The 19,964-nt window shown below is 43.6% G+C and overlaps 1 protein-coding gene across 1 annotated transcript in view; it reads left to right on the top strand.

Moving 5' to 3' along the window:
- Positions 1-19,964, top strand: part of CYRIA (CYFIP related Rac1 interactor A) — a 66,892-nt gene that overhangs the window by 25,135 nt on the left and 21,793 nt on the right. The window contains 2 exon segments of the mRNA XM_081857420.1: positions 4,999-5,049; positions 9,335-9,370. The gene's annotated coding sequence lies outside the window, so the exon portion shown is untranslated.

Here is a 19,964-nt window from a genome sequence, read left to right as displayed (position 1 = left end):
TAGTTTAGGGTGCAGGGGGACGAGGCAAAGTCAAACCTTTTCTTTTCTTTTTTACTTGGGAGACGTTCCTCCTGGAATTATGATTGGGATGACTGCTGAGATTGTTTTGGACCACTAGTGAATTACTGTGATAGTGGAGTCGGTAGAGCATGAGACTCTTTAATCTCTGGGTTGTGGGTTGGAGCCACATGTTGGGCAAAAGAGTCCTGCATTGCTAGATTACTCTCATGGTTCCTTCCAACGCCACAGTTCTGTGATTCTATACTATTGGCAGAAATTCAGGAAGATAATTTCATCTGAGACCTTCGCTTCATGACATTTCACTTCATTTTTTAAATTTCATGACGACACAGAAACTCCCAAGGAGGTGTCAGTCATTTTTCCAGGTCTTCTACTTTGAAACATTGCTAGGGATCTTCAGCCTATAATGCAGTGGTGGACGGCTTGGCAAGGTTGATGTGGTTCAAACACATTGACAGAAACGCCAGATTGGTTCTGCTGATGCATTTGCCCCTCTCCCTCCCAGTAAGCAGCAACTATGCAACAGGCCGGAGGTCAGGTGAGTGGCGGCAGCCTACCATGCCGTCTGCGGCTGTGTGTTTGTTGTTGTTTAGTCGTCTAGTCGTGTCCGACTCTTTGTGACCCCATGGACCAGAGCACGCCAGGCACTCTTGTCTTCCACTGCCTCCCACAGTTTGATCAAACTCGTGTTGGTGACTTCGAGAACACTGTCCCACCATCTCGTCCTCTGTCATCTCCTACTCCTTGTGCCCTCCATCTTTCCCAACATCAGGGTCTTTTCCAGGGAGTCTTCTCTTCTCATGAGGTGGCCAAAGTATTGGAGCCTCAGCTTCAGGATCTGTCCTTCCAGTGAGCACTCAGGGCTGATTTCCTTAAGAATGGATAGGATTGATCTTCTTGCAGACTCTCAAGAGTCTCCTCCAGCACCATAATTCAAAAGCATCAATTCTTCGGTGTTCAGCCATCTTTATGGTCCAGCTCTCACTTCCATACAAAAACAACAGACTGCTGTGTGTGTGTATGTATTTATTATTTGTATAATTTATTCATTGTCAGCTGGGTAGCTCAGTTGCTTAGAGAGAGGTGCTGATAATGCCAAGGTTGCAGGTTCGATCCCCTTATGGGACAGCTGCATGTTCCTGCGTTGCAGGGGGTTGGACTAGATGATCATCAGGGTCCCTTCCAACTCTACTATTCTATGATCTAGGTCTGTAGATCTCCCTTCATCCTTCACCATTAATTTTAGGTTGCCTAAAATGAGAGGATAGGATGAGACTGCAGAGTTGTCGGGCAGTATCACTTCTGATTGGAGTTAGTTAATAGTAATAATTTAGAAATCCTGCATGTAGAAAACCAGGACATCAAGGAAAATAGGTTAGTGCAGCTCTATTCCCCTGATGTTCTGGTTTCCTGCACGTAGGGGCTTCATACACAGCACCGAAGAAGCTTGGGAACTGTGATTTACTCCCCACAGAGCTGTGATTCCCAGCACCCTTAACAAAGTGCAGTTTCCAGAATTCTTTGGGGAAAGCCAAGTGCTTTCAATCTATGGTATGCAGTCTATGAGTACAGTCGTACCTTGGGTTACATACGCTTCAGGTTACATACGCTTCAGGTTACATATGCTTCAGGTTACAGACTCCGCTAACCCAGAAATAATACCTCGGGTTAAGAACTTTGCTTCAGGATGAGAACAGAAATTGTGCTCTGGCGGCGCGGCAGTAGCGGGAGGCCTCATTAGCTAAAGTGGTGCTTCAGGTTAAGAAGAGTTTCAGGTTAAGAACGGACCTCTGGAACAAATTAAGTACTTAACCCGAGGTACCACTGTATTTTCTGTGGATTGCCTTCAGGAACGAAAAGTGCTTACTCACCTGCAGTCTGAAGAAGCACGGCTCAGAGTTCTACAGGGTGATCTTGCATAACATTTTGCAAATCACCCAAGTCCCAACACTGTAATTGCTAGACCAAGTGGGCCTCCAGTGTCAGCTAAAGGTTCCCGGATGCTTCTCCTCTGTGCAGCCAGTGTTGCAATTTCCTCATGAGACGTGAGCAGTGGTCAGTACGTTTGAAAGACCCATTTGCAGGACAATTATGTTCTGCCTTCCACCGTTCAGCATGTCATCATAACAATTAAAGAGTAGAATAGCGGAGGACCGGATTTTTTAAAAAAAGAAAAGTCGCTGGAGCCTTTTATCTTGCTGGTCCGTGGTCGATGTTGTTTTTAACCATGCTGTTACGCAGTTCTTCCCACTCCCATGACTTAATTTTTAATGCAAGCTGGAAGACTGATCATATGGCCTTCATTATTTCTTCCTCAGCAGGAAACTTCCAAAGCAAGCAGCTGTGTATTGCCTTAAGTTAAATTGACTGTAAAGTGCGATTGCTCAAACTTGGCATGTGTGATAAGCTTCTCTCCCAGAACATACAGTTGGGCAGTTGAGTTATAGGTACTGAACTAGCTTCCTTAAAAAAAAGAAGTGTGCTTTATCTATGGCTAAAACAATTTTGTTAGATGGCTCCTAAACTGTAACGTATATAATTCTCTTTGCTTTACTGGAATATATTGACTAGGAACCAAAAGCTATGCATCTGAGAGGGGCTGTGCATTTCTCAGCACCAAGCCTCTCTCTCTCTCTCTTTTATTACACTGCCAAACACTTTAGAAATCCTAGGGAATTTCAAAAGCAATTTGTAATGTGGCATGGGGACCTGCTATTCATTGGAAAAAGTTTTTTAAAAATAAATAAATTGCTGGGCATGACTAAAGTACATGTTTGGGTAAAAAGGTAAAGGTAAAGGGACCCCTGACCATTAGGTCCAGTCATGACCGACTCTGGGGTTGCGGCGCTCATCTCGCTTTATTGGCCGAGGGAGCCGGCGTACAGCTTCTGGGTCATGTGGCCAGCATGACTAAGCCGCTTCTGGCGAACCAGAGCAGTGCATGGAAACGCCGTTTACCTTCCCGTCGGAGTGGTACCTATTTATCTACTTGCACTTTGACTTGCTTTCGAACTGCTAGGTTGGCAGGAGCAGGGACCGAGCAACGGGAGCTCACCCCATCGCAGGGATTGGAACCGCCGACCTTCTGATCGGCAAGTCCTAGGCTCTGTGGTTTAACCCACAGCGCCACCTGCATCCCACACATCAGTTATGAGGATGGTAAACAAAACTGTAAATGTAGTTGAAGGCTGTATGGACAGAATCTTTCAAAAGCAAGAGCGGCAGGGGGACATGGTATTCCTCCATGAGATGGAAAACAAAGGTCTGTCTTCTTGGCCTGGAAGTAATACATATTCAGCAGGCTGTATGTAGACGATGAAAACGTGAGTCCAAGACTAGCTAGGTGGCTTCTGTGAGTGATCTTTGGGAGCTTCCACATGGGAGTTTATTGTGGAATCCATGCTGCTCAGGCCTGCAGCTTTTTCACAGCTTCTCCACGATGTTGTCCTCTTCAAAATGCCATCCCAGATCTCCCCACCCCAGTTTAATCTGGCTTTATCACTTCTACTTTCAAACAATACATACATAAAGTTTTTCCTGCTGCAATGGAAAATCCTGTGTGCCCATGGTGTACGTGCTTCATGCCATGGCTGACCCCAAAGGTCAGATAACTTTCCTCACGAGAAAGTGGCCTTCTGAGGAGAAACCTTTTACTTCATGTTTTTGAACAGATTCAGTTTTCAGAGGCTGTGGACTTCAACGTGGCTGTGTTCAATTTGGGTTTTAAGCAAGGCTGTTTTGCAAGAGAGACAGTATTCAAAAATATCCCGTTTCTGAACCTATTGGGCATGCTTTGGTTCATCCATGGCTCTTATAGGTGTGGCATTGATGGAGGGGGTGACCATCTCTCAAGAACAGTGTTTCTCAACCTTGGGTCCCCAGATGTTGTTGGACAACAACTCACATCATCCCTGAGCTCTGACCTTGCTAGCTAGGGATGATGGGAGTTGTAGTTCAACAACATATTGGGACCCAAGCTTGAGAAAGGCTGATCAAGAATGTAACCAAGCAGGACAAAGGAGGAACCTGGTTGTTTCAATTCAGCTATGTGGATATGAAAGGTGACAACCCATTTGCGGTCGCAGCTGAAGCACTGGTACCCCTCTAAGGGGGAAGTGGTGCTGCCCGAGGCAGTGGCTTCACCCTGTCTAGTGGCTGGGCCCTGATCAGGATACATATCAATCATTTGAGGAGCAGAGAGGGGGCAGCCATTTCTCCTCAGCTGAGGAAAAGAGGGTGGGCTGTCTGTAACTTGAACCAAGGATTGCAAACTGCCTTGCAGCCTTGTCTTCAAACTGTGGTTTAAAGCTAACTACGAAGAGCATTAATCTTGGTGCAGGTGCAAATGTGTACCGCGGTTCATGATGAAAAGAGACACAGCAGACAGTTTGCATGAGAGGGACCCCCATGGGGCATTCTGGCCTCTTCGTTAGTCCACCTTTGCATGGAAAAACAGAAGCGTCAAACAAACGTTTCTGAGCACAATTCAAAGTGTTAGTGCTGACCTTTAAAGCCCTAAATGGCCTCGGTCCTGTATACCTGAAGGAGTGTCTCCACCCCCATCGTTCAGCCCGGACACTGAGATCCAGAGCCGAGGGCCTTCTGGCAGTTCCCTCATTGCAAGAAGTGAGGTTACAGGGAACCAGACAGAGGGCCTTCTTGGTAGTGGCGCCTGCCCTGTGGAACGCTCTCCCATCAGATGTGAAGGAAATAAGCAGCTATCTTATCTTTAAAAGACATCTGAAAGCAGCCCTGTTTAGGGAAGTTTTTAATATTTAATGCTGTATTGTTTTTAACACTTGATTGGGTGCCACCTAGAGTAGCTGGGGAAACTCAGCCAGATGGGTGGGGTATAAATAATAAATTATTATTATTATTATAAGTAGTAGTAGTAGTAGTACATGACAGGTTATTTGAGCTGCATTCCACTTACAGTGCAATTATTTAATAACAATGTTCTGGATTTAAAATTGGCAGGTTTCGCTCTTCGCTTAGATCTCTAGGAGACTTTGGAGAATTCCTGAAGAGGTAAGATCACATCTGTCATCTGTCTGTCTGTCTGTCTATATCTATCTATCATCTGTCTAATCTATCATCAGCTATCTATCTGTTTTTGTTGGTTGCTTACTTCAGTACCTAGAAAGCTTTTGACCTTCACCACTTGTTTTAACTGGAATAGTTAGTCATCACTATTTTGGAATCCCTGCTCTGGGAACTTTGAAAGTGCACAAAGACGTGAAAACTTGGATTTCTTGCTCCCCTCCTCACCCCAGTTCTCTATTTCTCATGCTTTGCTTCCAGCTACTTTCACAGATTCCATTGCGACTCGCTTCATAGGGAATGCTGATGGGCAGGCTCAAACTGGGGTAGCAGTCATAAAGAAATTCACCCTTCCTTTTTCTGGCAGGAGGGGGAAACTGCTTCATTTTTGAGAAGTGGGAGGAAAAAAATAACGTACAGGGAAGTCATCCTTAAAATTTGCATCGTAGTCAGCGGCTTACTAAGGGCATCACTTGCCACATGCCTTGGGAAGCCGTTGCCGCAGCAGAGGCTGATGACTTTTGGTAACCTGAGGGGACGTAGAATCCTTTGATAATTGCAAAATAGCATACCATGTGCATGGTTCATCGTGCGCACAATTGGAACTGTCCTTTCATTGGACGCCTTGCAAAACCGGAGTGGGGAAAGGGATTTGGCTCGTGGGCCCAATCCGTATCTCCACCCCCCTCCTGTGGGCCAGTGCTGTCAATCATTTGATGTTGCAATGATGTCAGATTTTCTTTCACCTGCTTGGTTTGCAGTCAAACTGTATAGACTGAAAAGTGTGTGCAGCGCTTTGCGAGCGCTGGCGATTGACCGATTCTCCGCGCTGGGGAAGCCCTAGGGACAGTGCTTCTCCACCTCTGTCAGCTGATAGCTGGCAGTTCTGGAAGTTCTGCTCAAGGGGCAGCCGCTCAGCAGCATCTGAAAAGCCCCTTTCATCCAAGCCCCACCCTTACCTGCCCCACACCTGACATCCTAGATGACGCCAGGTGTAAGGCAGATGGGCGTGGCTTGGGGCAGATCTGGTGAAGCTAATTGCACCTGTGGGCTGGAGATTTGTCATCCCTGTTGTAGGAAGATCAGTCTGCGTCTCTTAAATGGTGTTTTATATAAAGTAATTGTTTTATTGATGATTATTTGTTGATTATTTCATATGATTTGTGCTGCAATTGTGATGTTCTGTTAAGTATTTGTTATTTATTGCTTGTAAGCCACTTTGGGAGTCATTTGAATGAAAAGCAGCTAAGGGCTGGGCGATATCTGGCTTTCTGCATCGTGATATATATCAGTAGCTAAATACCTTGAAATGCTGATATATCACGATGTCTGAAATGTATCCTGGCCGCTTCCTTCGCCGTAGAGGAGGAAGAAGCAGCCGAGATACATCGCCCAGCCCTATAGTGAGCAAGCCCTGATACCTCTCCGGTTCATGTGCAAGCCTGAGGGGCATTGGGGTTTTTGTTGTATTCTTCAGCTGGGGGGGGCAAGAAGTCTCCTGCCCCTCAGCTGAGTGAGCCCCCATACCGCTCTAGCTCATGTGAGCTGGAGGGGTGGGAGGCTCCCTCAAAGGCAGGCAGGCGGAGCCTGAAAGGTGCACACCCAGAACCTTCTCAGACTCCATCTGCAGGCAATTTGACCTGGCGCAATGTATTGCCCACTCAAGTGGTCTGAAACAGTATTGGGATCTGAATGCCATTTAAGCAATTTATCAACATATCTCCCAGCTCTGAAAGCAGCATAGTGATACCATCAGTCAAATCAAATCAAATTGTAAGTCTGAGGTTAGTGTGCCGTTAACGTTCTGCAAGGGAAAGCGGGGAGCATTGAGTGCCTTCTCTGTAGTGGCACCCAGAATGTGGAAAACTTTCCTGAAAGAGGTTTGGTTGGCGCGCTCTCTCTTCAGTTTTAGGAGAGGCGGCGAAGACTTTGTTTATTCCACTGTGCTGTTAGGTTAAAATCCTGTACTCGCTTAGCTGGAGGTGGGCTCATTGACTTCAGTGGCGCTTCTTTTTTGAGTACGCATGCATAGGATCACACAGTGCATCCGTTTCAACCTCCTGTTTTGACCGTGTATTTTGAAGCTGACATGGTTATTTTATGCCTCACCCAAACTGCTGTCTTAATGATATGGACTGCAGTCCTAGGCATGTAATTCCCACTGAGTTCAAGGATGCTTTGCTCAGTTAAGACCTGGAGCCTTCATTGGTACATTGAATTCCACCCTCATTTATTTTTGTTGGTTTTTGTGTATGTGTTTTAAATATGGGAACTGCCTCGGGGGCTGAAAGAAGAGGCTGAAATGTCCCGAAACTAAATAAATAATATAATCGCAACATTCATCGTACCACCCTAACTGCAGCACTGAGTTTATTCTGCTCCCAAGGGAAGGCTGAATCTGCTTGTCTGTGAGGCATCTGACATGCAGAGTATCTGAATTATAGGCTGAATGGTTTGGCCCGACCTTCGGAAAAGTTGTGGAAATGGCTTTTTATGATTGCTTTTCACACCCACTTACACGCAGATGAGGAGCAGCCTTAAAAAATGCTGGTCACTCAGAGTTATGTTCACAATATATTTACTCCATATAATTTTTTTGATGTCTCTGAGGTCACTCAAACAGAAGGCAGGTTACATGGCAAATCATGTAACAATTGTGTTCTGGTTTTTAGAGCAAAATAACACAGGTGTCTGCAGATGGATGCCATAAGAGGGTGACTAAGACAAGTTGAAATGAAGTGTCACTTTAAAAGTATTGCTGTACTTTGGTTTCTGATTAAATGGGACATGCCTACTGTTGGTAGGCTGTAATTGCTGCTTTAAATGTGCAGCTCTAATTTAATTGACGGGAGTCCCAAAGATGTACTTGGTTAGATAGAGATAATACTAAAACCTACATAATGTCGGGGAAGTAGGTACTAAGGGGCATAGTGACTGCGGGTCACTAAACATTGTTACCTGTGAGTAAGTTGCATTGATTCTGGTGCTCTTTACATTGTTAATGTAATTGGTTTTGTTTTGTTTGCTTGTTTCAAGTGGCTAGGAATATAGGTGAGATATTGTGATATGAGATTTAGGTTTGGTGTTCTGTGCCTTGGCCTCTCTCTAAGCCAACATTGTATTTGGGCTGGGCGATATCAACATCTCAGTATATCACCAACTAAACATCGTGATATACCGATATATCACAATGTCTGAAATAAGGATGGAGCTCTGTAGAGGCATTGGCTGGCTTCATGCTTTTTCCCACGTTGTGAGTTTTTTGCATAGCACTCAGGCACATCATGATTCACAATATATTGCCAGTTACAGATAGGTAGCCGTGTTGGTCTGCCATGGTCAAAACAAAATAAAAAAATTCCTTCCAGTAGCACCTTAAAGACCAACTGAGTTAGTTCTAGGTATGAGCTTTCGTGTGCATGCACACTTCTTCAGATACACAGAAGTGTGTATCTGAAGAAGTGTGCATGCACACGAAAGCTCATACCTAGAACTAACTCAGTTGGTCTTTAAGGTGCTACTGGAAGGAATTTTTTTATTTAATATATTGCCAGATCAAAAAACTGCGTAGCTTATATCACGATATGGACTTCAAACTGGTTTGGGACAATATATCGCTATATTGCCCTGCCCTAGGTAAAGGTAAAAGGACCCCTGACAGTTAAGTCTAGTCGCAAATGACTCTGGGGTTGCGGCGCTCATCTTGCTTTACAGGCCGAGGGAGCCGGCGTTTGTCCGCTTCCACAGACAGTTTTTCCGGGTCATGTGGTCAGCATGACTAAGCCGCTTCTGGCGAAGCCAGAGCAGCACATGGAAACGCCGTTTACCTTCCCACCGGAGTGGTACCTATTTATCTGCTTGCACTGTGTGCTTTTGAACTGCTAGGTGGGCAGGAGCTGGGACCGAACAACGGGAGCTCACCCTGCCGTGGGGCCTCGAACCGCCGACCTTCTGATCGGCAAGTCCAAGCGGCACAATGGTTTAAACCACAGTGCCACCCACATCCCATCACCCTGCCCTATTTGGTGTTAAATGTAAGAAGGTTCTTCTGTGCCTTTCTCTCTCTACCCATATATGTTATACTTCCATATGTTTGATGAATGTTGAAATTGCAGTCCCTTTTCATTGACTGTTAGCATTTGGGATTTTAAGAACAAAGAAGAAAGTCTAAACTGTGACGCTAAAGGAGAAGTTGCTTGAGCAGGGTTTGTGTATATGTAAACCTCAAGTATCGCATAAGATGATTACTGACTCCCTGATTCCATTGTTGCAGATTACAGAACCAGATTCAAGACAAACACATTTCCAGGTAAGAAATTACTCAGTGTATCAAATGCTTTCTTACGTAGCATACCGATTAATATTTTTAGGTCTGTTTTGTAAATCTAGCATTGTGTGTTTCATTTATATATAAATACACTTGTCCATGAGCTAAAGTTCTGTAGGGACCTAATCACACGAGGAACGCTACATAATTATGACTTCAACCAAAGGGAATGACAGAAGCCATGGTACCCTTTCAGTTTGTTGGAGCCTTGGGTGCTCCTCAGAACCACCCAAAATTCATTTTTAAGTTAGGAGGAGAATGTACATTTACATAACGCATAGCTTATTCAGTGTTCTTATAGGGCCGTTTTGAGCAGGTTATCTTGGCCCGGGGAAAGTTGTAGCTGGTGAAGCAGCAAAAAACTAGTAGAAAGACACTTTCAGCCCCTGAGGCCCTTGGCCTTCTAGAGATGAGAGTTGCATCTAGGAATATCCTCGGACTATGAAACTGGTGTGAAAACCCATCCAGAACAGGCGACGGATGTATATCCTAGACTTAGCAACACAGGGCCTTTATCTTGCTAAAATTAAGTTTATTGGCCCTCATTCATCTGGACCCTGGTCCAGAACTTATATGGCCACTCCTGATTCAGATATAATGGAGAAATAGACATAATTGTAAGACCAGTAACTGGACATTTGTCTCCAATGAGATAACAGTATTATCATGCTGTGCCATCCATAAAAAATAGGTAGTCCCATTTATCCTTATTTTCAAAAGTTATCCCTTTATTTTCAGAGCACCAGTCTTCTCGGTGCCTCTCATTTCCATATTGTATAATGGCTGCCTTTATCTCGGACAGCGCAGCTTCAAATGGACCCTTATTTGTTGACATTTTGATTTGGCAATACTCATTGTTTGAGTACCACTGCAGTGATGCACATTGGAGACCCTCAGGCAAAGGGTTCTGTCTGCAGGGAAGCATTTTGCTTGTAGACTGGTGGAGAACTAGCCTATATGGTACATTAAAAGAAGCAGATGAGCCAAAGACCGGTCTGTTTTTCCTGTGTAGCAGGAACAAATCTGGATGCTTACTATTGCAGGACATGTTGCCAGAAATGGACTTGGAGCCACACCCAGGCAAAGTTAAAAAACAGGATGCTGTTCCGTAGTGTGCGAACAGCATCTGGAAATAGCATAGACCTGATGCTTCTTTCAGGGGGATGGAGAACAGTTTTGCTTATAAGTAGATAAATGTCCACTGTGGTATTTTTATAAAGGCTCTCTTAATACTGAGTAGTGGACTCTTTTGAATACCGCAGTTATAAAATGACACAACTAACAAAATTTTTGGGTGGAGGGAGCAGAAGAGCGAAAATGTCATGCCAAGAAATGTAATGCCAGACAACAGTGATAGCAAATTATCTGCTGGAACTAATAGGCAGCAGTGAAAAAATTAAGAAAACTAGTGAGAACTTTGTAAATAAAGTTTTCCATAATTCAAAAATCTAATAAAGCCCCAAAACATGGAAGCAAAAAGTACTTCAGAGGGTTTTAGACAGAACTACAGATTAATGCTGGCAATAAAGACCAGCACTCGGATCTTAATTTCTTTTAAGCTGCCAGTTTCTTCTGTAGATCAAAAATGATTTCAGGAATTTATGATTTGAGGTGCCCAAGCTTTTATAGTCAGCTCCAACTGTTCATGACATTAGCACTGTGGTTTTTTTGTTTTTTGTTTGCCAGTTGGTGTGAAATGCAACAGATAAGAGGGGCTATTCATCTACTGCAGCCTTAAAAGCTTGAATGTGTGCCCTGAAAACAAATGCCACACAGATTTAATAAGCTTGTGACTTGTGTGGAGGAACCAGGCATGAGGCAAACATTCTCCCCTTTGGTTGCCAGCTATTTGCCGCTTACTGATTCTTGAGTCGTGTCACCTGATGGTAATGGGGGCGGCATCTTGTGATGCAATCCTGAGCAAAGCATCAAAAGGGCTCCCCCATTATTGGCAAGGGCAGTCATTGGCAGCATCCCTGCATTCATAACGTAAACATGGGAGCTGTGCACTTAATACCTTGATATCTCCTTGATTCACAGCGACAGATTATTGATTCATTTTGCTGCGTAGTAAAAAGAACCCCAGCACTAACATTTTATCAATTTTTAAAATATTGAATAAAACATGAGAGCTAGAAATGCATGTGGACTTGCCATCATTTTAGCTATCAGCTATCATCTGTCTATCTATCTATCATCTATCTATCTATCTATCTATCTATCTATCTATCTATCTATCTATCTATCATCTATCTATTTATCTATCATCTATCATCTATCTATCTATCTATCATCTATCATCTATCTATCATCTATCTATCTATCATCTATCTATCATCTATCTATCATCTCTATCTATCATCTCTATCTCTATCTATCTATCTATCTATCTATCTATCTATCTATCATCTATCTATCTATCATCTGTCTTCACAGCTATTATTCAACCTTCCAATTACACTCATAAGGCCTGGGTTTGAAACATAGTTGCTTCCTCTTTGTCAAAAAGCTCTGGAATTTCCTTTGTGTTGCTGTGCATTATGGACACTACATTTTTCTCCTTGCCATAACTGAATTAATTCCGGAAGTCTGTGGCTGAGTCCTGCTGATCCTTGTACAAAACACAGCCTGCTATAGATTGCTACCTACAGTGAGAAGTATTGGCTATCCTGCCTACCTTCATTTTTGAGAATGCAAGTATCTGCAATGCGCTTTTTGCCCTGCTTCCGTTTTGCTCTTCGGAAGGCAAATATTGCCACTTAGTGGATGACTCCTCTAACTGCAGTATCTTCAAAAGATAAATGGAAGGCCTGTTGCTGATCGGCATGTTTGGCCTTGGTTGCCAAAGTTCTTAAATTAAATGGAGACTTTGCCCAACATGTCCATATTGAATTTCTATGTGGTTATAAAGAAACTCATAGAATCATAGAGTTGGAAAGGACCACCAACGGCCATCTAGTAAAAGGTTGGTCAAGGACCCCTGGATGGTGAAGTCCAATCAAAACCGACTATGGGCTTGCAGCGCTCATCTCACTTTCAGGCCGAGGGAGCCAGCACTTTCCAGGTTATGTGGCCAGCATGACTAAGCCACTTCTGGCGCAGTGGGACACTGTGACAGAAACCAGAGCAGACGGAAACGCTGTTTACCTTCCTACCGCAGTGGTACTTATTTATCTACTTGCACTGGTATGCTTTCGAACTGCTAGGTTGGCAGGAGCTGGGACAGAGCAACGGGAGCTCACCCCACCATGGGGATTCGAACCACCGACCTTCTGATTGGCAAGCCCAAGAGGCTCAGTGGTTTAGACCACAGCGCCACCTGTGTCCCTCATCTAGTCCAACGCCCTGCCATGCAGCAATCTCAACTAAATCTCATGCATGTCTTGACTACATGTCCAACATTAGAACAATACAGTGGTACCTTGGTTTACAACCATAATCCGTTCTGGAGGTCCGGTTGTAAACCAAAACAGGTTGTAACTCAAGGCATGTTTTCGCCAATGGGTCCTCCAAAAAAGAAAAAGGGTTGTAATCCAAAAAAAGGGACACGCACTTCCGTGGTTGTAATCCAAAATGGTTGCAAACCAAGGTACCACTGTCGTATAAAAAGCTATAAATGTGTAACAGGGAAGGAAAAAGGATTCCTTATCAAATATAGAAAAATCAAGATTAAGGAGCCTTTGTACTAACATTTTATTAGATCATTAGATTAAGAAATGTTTCAAAGAATAATCATGTCAACATGATTCAGCCGTAGCAATGTAACAAAAAAAGACCCCAACCCTACACACTTTCACCCAACAGCCCCAAGAATATACCTAGAGGGGAAAAATACTCCTGTAATAGAAGGAATGGGGACCAATGGGATGGAAGCAATGACAACGAAAACCACTTCTAAAATCACTTTCCTGTGAGTATCTAAGATGCACTGCTCCCATCTCTAGACATCTGAGAGCGTAGATGTACAAAACCAAATTTCAGGAGGCAAATCTGAGGTTTCATTGCCTTTGCTGTAGGGGTCTCCTGACGCCAATATGTGGATGTTTGCAGGGGAGCCTGCCGGTGTGGGAAGATAGCAAGTGCACAGCAAGAGCCCAAGACGTAACTTCATACGCAGCGTTCGAAACTCCCATTTTTCTAGGCGCATTTTGTGACATGGAATTTCATTAGCGCGAGCTGTTTCTGAGCTCTGGGCGCAATACTGCGCCTAAGATTTTAGATTAAAACTGCAGAGCGGAAGGAAAGGAGGACCTTTTTCTGCCTCCCCACTTCCAGCTGCTTTTCAAAGACGGGAAAAGAGACCCTCTTAAGAATATTAGGGAGGTGGGCAGGGGAAAGACTAGAGCATGTGGGAAATGAACATAATATTTTAGCTGCAGTTCATTCATTTTCAGCTTTGTATTTTTGTCATTAAAAAGTGCATCTAGACATTCTGTTGTTGCACCCACAACTAAGCTTTAAGCTGCCATTTACCGGTAGCTCCTAACTTTCATATCTCAGTTTCTTACACTGTTCATATGAGATGCAGGTGAATGCATGAATATATAGGCTAGCATTTGTTTCTGTTGTTTTGCTCTTTACGCACCCTTGGGGAGCTGGGCGTTATTATTACAGCTATTAATACAGGAAAATTTCAACAGTAGTTTAGTAAATTCTGCCCCCCACTCAAAAAACCCACGTTCTGCCATTCAGGCCCCATTATTTGCAAGATCATAGCTGCCTGAGATGACCTGGCAGCATCCTTTTTGCAACCGGGCTGATGTCTCTTAGCCTTGCCAGTACAGCTGGTGGCATTCTGCTTCCAAAATCCTTCAGCGGTGGGTGGTAAACAAAACAGAGGACTTGTGTTGGGCTGCTACCTATCAGCACTGCACAGAATAAGTGGGTGTGAATAGACAACAGGGAACAACTTTCCTCAACAACAAGTGGAGCACGAGACTCTTAATCTGAGGGTTGTGGGTTTGAGCCCCATGTTGGGTGAGAGATTCCTGCATCACAGTGGGACGGACTAGGTAGCCCGTGTGGTCCTTTCTAACTCTACAAATCTGTGGTTCTATGATTCCTTTCGTTCTGTAGGCTAGTTTTCTAAAATGGATGTGCCAATTAGCCCACACCCTCTCACTTTTTTTTTTAGCTTGATGTTTTTCCTGATGGATATTACCATATTTTCCCATGTACAGTGGTACCTCGGGTTACAGACTGCGCTAATCCAGAAATATTACCTGAACTTTGCTTCAGGAAAAGAACAGAAATCGTGCTCCGGCGGCGCAGCGGCAGCAGGAGGCCCCATTAGCTAAAGTGGTGCTTCAGGTTAAGAACAGTTTCAGGTTAAGAACGAATCTCCAGAACGAATTAAGTTCTTAACCCGAGGTACCACTGTATAAGACACCCCCATTTACGACATGACTATTTTTTTTGAACCCAAAATAAATCAACATTTTAAACATCAAACAGAACAACTTTGAGCCCCTGTGCATTCACCATCTGTGTATGACTCCCAGTTTTAGACTACCACATGGAAAAATACGGTACATGAGACTTGTTCAAATTTTTTTCTTTTTTTCTTCTTCAAATAATCTTTATTAGTTTTTCAATTAGATACACCACATACACATATTGTATTACATTTTACATTTATACTTGCTCTTCAGAGCTGACTTCCCTCCTTCCTTCTTCTGGTTTTTTATATCACATATAATTTTATTGCATTATTTTCTTCCATTTTATATATTGTTATTCATTTTCCATATTTGTCCATAGTGCGAATTTTGTATTTTCATTAGTGATCTGGTTCAAATTCCAACCTTAGTCGATTTGAATTTTTCTATGAAATTGCCCATGCTACACATTGCTGATGCGGAAGTTACTCAGAAATCCTTTCCATTTTTGATTTCTGAGCATGACATGTAAAAATAATTTCTTGCTGAAATGCAGAATGCTTAACGAAAAGCACTGTGCGCGCTCGCATGCATGCACATTTTTGTATGCATGTGCGAGAGAGACATTTCTCTTTAAGTTGTAGTGTTAAACAGCAGAGGGCACTGCGGGATTAATGAAATGCATTCTGAGCTTCTGTTTCTCGCCCCCACCCCTTGCTTCATGTGAAGCCATGTTGAATGAGCAAATGTCTCTAGACTGGTCTGCGAGTTTTAAATGTCTCCTTTACAGGAAATCCACTGTGTAGCACTGCAGGGTTGTCCAAACAACTGCACAATGTCCACTTCTGTGCATATGTTTAACTTTGCTCACATCGCTGAACAATGTCTGTTTTCTTTGCATAATAGATCACTTTAGTCACGTGCACCTAGTATTATGAAAGGAGCAAATGATATTTGCCATAAAGGGTGTCTCTGTGTGTGATTAATCATCCTGTGGATTTGTCATGGCTTAAAACGAGCAGCTTTTGGACAAACTGGATCTTGAATGTATAAGTGGGACTTTGTCTAAACTTAATTGTCTTAACAAGATGTTACTGTATGGGTTTTAGTGCTGGGTCGAGATTAGTTTCTACTTGCTTACTGTTAAATGCACCACTTTTTCAAATTTTAAAAAGCCCACTATTTACATTTTACAGTTTTTTCAAAACTTGGAATGTGTGCTTGCTTGTATTTGAGAGCATTTTTTTTGTTTTTTTATCAGCCGCTGGCCTTTTTTTATTGCAGACTAGCCATTACATTCGCTTTTCTGGGCAATAGGCCCTTGTTCTAAGGCACAATAAGAGTTTTTGCCCTGTAAATTGATTGAGCAGAACTGGCTGATCTTAAGCCTTTCTGTAGTTAAACCCGATTGATGTCTTGCCCAAGTATCTCTACTGTTTCAGCCGGGACATAATGCAGAGGTGATACTTTTTGCTCATTAATATGTGCCCAGCTGTTATGTGATCTGTTCACCATAAAAAAAAGGAATGTGTGGTTTGGAGGGCCCGTGGAGAGGACATTTAAACAGAGCAAAGGAAAATGTCAGGGTTATTCAGGATGTCCTAGGAGCCCACAGAAGATGGAGGAGTTCCTCTTCCCTGCTCTGCGGGATCTCAAATGCCCACATGGAGCTTCCTTGGTCATTTTGTTTTGGAAGCGCTGTACACAGAACAGGGCTATTCCAGTCCTCACAGTGAATGGAACCATCTATATTCATGTGGAAGCTGGGAAGGGAAGTCTTGGAAGATCTGTCCTTTATAATTAGTCTGTGGGCCTAAGTAGACGAGACATAAAATGCCTAATCAGGAGACTTCTGCATTTTCTCTTACAAATGAACAAGATGCAGGTGGGGAAACGCACAGGCAGGGCTCAAGCACAGGAGCGCTGCCCCCCCCCTAGAATTGTAGAGTTGGAAGGCACCCAGAGGACCATCTCTAGTCCAATGCAGGGATATGCAGCTGTCCCATACGGGGATTGAACCTGCAACCTTATCGGCACCCTGGTCTAATCAACTGAGCTATATAGGTGGGGGTAAAGAGATGGAATCCATGGTATATGCCCCTGAATACCAATTGACAGTGGGGGAAGGCTGTTGCTTTTGTGCCCCGGCAATAGGTTTCCCAGAGGCCTTAAACTGGAGTGGACATAGTTGCAAACAGAATGCTGGACCAGACAGACCTTTTGGTGTTTTGTTCTGATGGGTGCAGTTCATCTGCTCTAATATTAATTGTGGTTGAGGCTAACCAGGATTTTCCTTAATCTGAAACCATGTCTGAAGGACAATGTCCCTTATGAAAACCTAGTTAATAATAATAATAATAATAATAATAATAATAATAATAATAATAATTTATTTATACCCCACCCTCCCCAGCCAAGACCAGGCTCAGGGCAGCTAACACCAGGTATAAAACAATTGATTGAAATACAACTTAAGAACAAGATTAAAATACAATATTAAAATGCAGCCTCATTTCAGTAGGAACTCAAATCAAACACTTTTTTTGGGGGGGGGGGAATGAAAATGTCAAGTCTTCACCAAGGCTAACTATCCAAACTGGTCCTACGTGGACCAGAAAAAAGCCAGGGAAGTCCCCAAATAGGAGTTCCATCACAGAAGGAGAAAGGAAAAAGGAAAGAGGGAGAGGGGATCAAGTTGATTCCAAGCCAAAGGCCAGGTGGAATAACTCTGTTAAGCATGATGGTGGCTAAACAGCAAGGAAGCGAGAACTTGTTCCCAGCGGGCAGTAAGGGTTGCAGTAAGAGATCCCACGTTCACAAGGCAGGCTCTCAGTTTGCAAACTTTCCAAGTACAGGCAGAACTGCAAAAGGTCACATAGTGGAGCACTGAAAGATATATGCAGAATATATATGCATGTACAGTTGTACCTTGGTTTTTGAACAGCTTAGTTCTCGAATGTTTTGGCTCCCGAACACCACAAGCCCTGAAGTGACTGTTCCGGTTTGCCAACTATTTTTGGAAGTGGAACGTCCAACAGGGCTTCCGTGGCTTCCAATTGGCTGTAAGAACTTCCTGCAGCCAATCGGAAGCCGTGCTTTGGTTTCCGAATGTTTTGGAAGTTGGACGGACTTCCGGAATGGATTCCGTTTGACTTCCAAGGTACGGCTGTATATTGTGATGGGGGAAATATGGAAAACAGGTTCTTTCAAAACCTGGCTGAACAATCAGCCCAACTGCTCTCTGAAATCTCTTTGATAAGAAAGGGAGCTCTGAGTCATAAAGCTATCTTGGTGCGTTAAATGCCGAAGAAAATAAATTGGGCATGACACACAGATTTAGAGGATGGGGGTGAGGAATGTATGTTCCCAGTGGAAGCACAAGGATCTGTCTCATACATTTCACAGAAACACGGCTCCACCTTCTGGGGAGGCTGCATTGGGCTGTTAGCAGATTTCCGAGAAAATATCAAACCTGGCATAAACATTGGCACATTTCTTCTTCTTTCTTCAAAATGTAAAAATAAATGCTTTTGGGGGGGGCAGAGGTTACTGAGAAATGTAGGGAACTGGAAGTGTGAGTCACCCCCATTTCCTGTTCCTGTATTTCTTAAGTACTCAAGAGCAACTTGAGGCCCTTTTGCAGATTAGGTAAAGGTAAAGGGACTCCTGACCATTAGGTCCAGTCGTGGCCGACTCTGGGGTTGCGGTGCTCATCTCGCTTTATTGGCCGAGGAAGCCCGCGTACAGCTTCCGGGTCATGTGGCCAGCATGACTAAGCCGCTTCTGGTGAACCAGAGCAGCGCACGGAAACGCTGTTTACCTTCCTGCCAGAGCAGTACCTATTTATCTACTTGCACTTTGACGTGCTTTCGAACTGCTAGGTGGGCAGGAGCAGGGACCGAGCAACGGGAGCTCACCCCGTCGCGGGGATTTGAACCGCTGACCTTCTGATCGGCAAGCCCTAGGCTCTGTGGTTTAACCCACAGCGCCACCCGCATCCCCCTTTTGCACATTACACGGCAGTTAATCCAGGGTTTGCTATCAAGCGCGCACTTGAAAGAGAACTACAGCTTTTCCTCGTGGTACAAGTTTTGTTTGAAACATGGGCCATTCAGCTCTGATGCATTTGTCTTGGTTGGTGTAGAGAACAGGAATCCCTGCAGGTATATGGCATGAAAGGGTTCCCCAAACTTGGGTCTCCGGTTGATTTTGAACTACAGTTCCTATCATCCCTGACCACTGGTCCTGTTCGCTTGGAATGATGGGAGTTGTAGTTCAAAAACAGCCAGAGACCCAAGTCTGGGAAATGCTGATTTATGGGATCAGCTTGCTTGCCTTTTCTAATTTTATGCCTTGAGAGTAACTAGGGTGGTTACTAAAGTACATTGGAGACTAAAATACATTTGGAACTAAAATACATTTTGAGATTGTAATCTGATTTCATTTTTATGATGAGGTAAGTTGTTTTTTAACTGAAGTCGGAAGCATGTAATCCCTCATTACATTATAATATGAGAGTAAATGTCCTTCAGAATTATTTAGCATGAATGTTGTGTTCTGTGTACTCACCCTTATGCATGACAAGGTTGGTGATAATGGAATACTTTTGATGGTATTGAAAGTATATAAATATTTTTACTGAATGAGGTGTAGTTGTGTTTTTAAGGTTAATTTTTTATCCTGATTTATTTTAACCTAGTTGCAACGTATTGCAAACTTCGATTTGAGAAGCAGATGTGATTCTGTTGCCTCCCAACCCTTTACTTTCATATAAACCGGTTATGCTTTCCTAAAGTGATGGTGGTCTTGCATGTTTTAATACATTGTATGCAAAATGTCACTAACTGAAAGGGTTTGACATACTTGCTGTTAGAGAGGGAATATGCGGTACGTCCAGCAAGGTTTTCAGGTGCTGGTTTTAAGCCGTGCTGAGCTAAAAACACATTGAAAGTGGTAAATTGGTTTTTAAGAAGACTCAGTAAGGCGCTGGACCAACTGCTAAATTCACCCGCAGGTTTGGTCAAGCCCCGTATCATTCCCAGCCCTTTCAGCAATGAACAGAGCTGCTACAAATACAGGAAAATTGTGCTTCTATCTGTAAACATAATACCTTGTTTTACTGCACTGTGCAGATATTGCTTCTTACAAGGATGCTTGTGCAGCTGCTTCCATGAGAAGGAAGCCCCCCATCCCCACCA

The sequence above is a fragment of the Podarcis erhardii genome, assembly GCF_964252035.2.
Source record: "Podarcis erhardii genome assembly, chromosome: 3".
Taxonomy (NCBI): domain Eukaryota; kingdom Metazoa; phylum Chordata; class Lepidosauria; order Squamata; family Lacertidae; genus Podarcis; species Podarcis erhardii.
The sequence above is the reverse complement of the archived record's forward strand: the minus strand, read 5'-3'. Positions and strand labels throughout refer to the sequence as shown.